The 2,537-nt window shown below is 51.7% G+C and overlaps 1 long non-coding RNA gene across 1 annotated transcript; it reads right to left on the bottom strand.

Annotated features, from left to right (window-relative positions):
• Positions 1-504: 504 nt before the first annotated feature.
• On the bottom strand, positions 505-759 carry LOC132892372 (uncharacterized). Its single transcript, XR_009655424.1, has 2 exons — positions 708-759; positions 505-645 (listed from the first exon to the last, which is right to left on the bottom strand). It is a non-coding gene; the product is annotated as an uncharacterized LOC132892372 (long non-coding RNA).
• Between the last annotated feature and the right edge of the window lie 1,778 nt (positions 760-2,537).

Below are 2,537 nucleotides of genomic sequence, written 5' to 3'. Positions count from 1 at the left end.
GAGGACGGCCCGGCGAAGGTCAGCGTAGGCCAGCCGGCGGTCGGCGGGGAGCTGTAATGCGGCCAGCTGCGCCTCTCCAGTCAGGAGGGGGAGGAGGCGCGCCGCGCGCTGCTCCATCGGCCACCCCGAGGCTTCGGCGACCTGCTCGAACAAGGTGATGAAAGCCTCGGGGTCGTCCTGCGGGCCCATCTTGGTCACAGTGAGGGGAGACGGGCCCGCGGCCGGGGCGCTGGTGGACCCCGCCGACGCGAGGAGCCGCCGGAACGCCTCTCGATCTTCCTGTTGAGCCAGCACCAGGGCTTCGAAGCGGCGCTCCTGCTCCGTTCGGAGCGTGACGAGTGCCTGGTGCTGGCTCTGCTGAGCCGTGGCGAGGGCGTGGACCAAGTCCGCGAACGGGGAGGATTCCATGGAGCTGTAGCACTGGTGCTCCACCTTTTCCCGGGTTTCGGCACCACTGTAGCGCGGACAATGCGTGGGTGGAGCACAGAGGACGGCAGGACAACGTTTGGAGGTAGTAACTGCGTATTTTATTAATAAACTTTTCAGTTTAAAAGAACTCGCAGCACACAGACACACTCTCAGCCTCCACTCCCGGGTCGCGCTCCCTCTGCTCTCTCTCAGCCTCTTAAAATAGGGAGCGGTTTACTGGGAAAACACACACAAAACACAGGTTAATTACCGTCAGGTGTAGCGAATCTGCCACTCACCTTCCCCGGCTCCACCCTCCTGTCACAGACCGATGCTTGACCACGCCCCCACTGCCACAGTTGCGTAGATGGAAATATGCAGACCAAGTGATGTTATTGATGTGGGAGTGGAAAGAAAGTGAGCTATCGAGGATGACACCCACACTCTTAACCTGTCGGGAGGGGGACACTGTGGAGCTGTCTATGGTGAGGGAAAAACTGTCAACTTTGGATAGGGAGGATTTGGTGCAGATAATAAGAAATTCAGTTTTATCACTGTTTAATTTGAGGAAGTTTGTGGTGAACCAGGATTTGATTTCAGAAAGGCAGTGGGTAAGGGAAGAGGGAGGGAGAGTGGAGTTCAGTTTACTGGAAAGATAGAGCTGGGTGTCATCCATGAAGCAGTGAAAGTGGATACCATATTTACGGAAAATATTGCCGATGGGGAGGAGGTATATGATGAAGAGGAGGGGCCCCAGGACGGAGCCCTGAGGCACACCTGAAGTAACGGGGGAGGACTGTGAAGTAAAGGACTTGAGCTGAATGAGTTGAGTGCAGCCAGTGAGGTAAGAGTGGAACCAGAGAAGGGGAGTGTGAGTGATGCCAATGGAAGAAAGTCTACTGAGGAGGATGCGGTGAGAAACGGTGTTTTGAACAGCCGCACTCAGATCAAGGAGGATGAGGATGGAAATCAAACCAGAGTCAGATGCCATGAGAAGGTCATCTGTGATCTTTATCAGGGCTGTCTCTGTGCTGTGGCGGGGATGGAAACCAGACTGGAATTGTTCATATAGGCTGTTTTGGGTAAGATGGGTGTGGAGCTGAGAAGCAACAGTTTTCTCTAAAATTTTGGAGATGAAAGGAAGGTGAAAAATGGGGCGAAGGTTATTAAAGTTATTAGGATCTGAACCAGACTTCTTCAGGATGGGGCTGACGGCTGCAGATTTGAAGAGAGTGGGAACAATTCCAGAGGACAGTGAGGAGTGGATAATAGCTGATATAAGGGGGAGCAGAGAGGGGAGGCAGGATCTGACCAGAACTGTAGGGAGGGGATCCAGTTGACATGTAGAAGGCTTGGACTTGGTGATAAGCTCGGATATTACTGAGGGACGAGGGAGTTCAAAGGTGGAAAATGAATGACAAGGCAGAAGAAGTTCAGAGGAGGGGAGGGGTGAGGTTGTGGAGCCAAGATGCTGGTGGATTTTCATGACCTTTTCATTGAAGAACCGGAGGAGAGAATTACAGGTGTCCATGGAGTAGAAGTGGGGGGGGGGGGGTGTAAGGAGTCAGGGGGTTGGATGATGCTGTTAAAAATGGAAAAGAGAGTCTTCGTGTTGCCTGCATTAGAGCAGATAAGTCCAGAGTAGTATTGTGATTTAGCATGAGAGATGGAGTCCTTATAAAGAGATAGCTGAGCAGTATACATGTCTTTGTGGATGGTAAGACCAGATTTCCTGTAGAGTCTTTCAAGCTGTTGATTTTTGGATTTCATGGCACGGAGATCGGGAGTGAACCAGGGAGCAGACCGAGTAAAGAAAACAGAACAAGATTTGACAGGAGCGAGTGAATTGAGAATGTTGATAAAACCGTTATTGTACAGGGTGACAAGATCATCAGGAGTGAAGGAAGAGTCCGGTGTCAGGGTGGCGATACAGGAGAGGGTGTCTTTGTTAATGTCCTTAATGTTGCGGAATGAAATGACATGGGGGGTCTTGGAAATGGAGAGATGGAGGGTGACATTAAATGAGAGGAGGAAATGGTCTGTAATATGGAGTTGATCAGCAATACAGTTGGAGGGGGTGAGACCAGAGCAGCAAATTAAGTCCAGGGTGTGTCCTTTTATGTGTGTGG

The sequence above is a fragment of the Neoarius graeffei genome, chromosome 10 (genome assembly GCF_027579695.1).
Source record: "Neoarius graeffei isolate fNeoGra1 chromosome 10, fNeoGra1.pri, whole genome shotgun sequence".
NCBI lineage: Eukaryota > Metazoa > Chordata > Actinopteri > Siluriformes > Ariidae > Neoarius > Neoarius graeffei.
The sequence above is the reverse complement of the archived record's forward strand: the minus strand, read 5'-3'. Positions and strand labels throughout refer to the sequence as shown.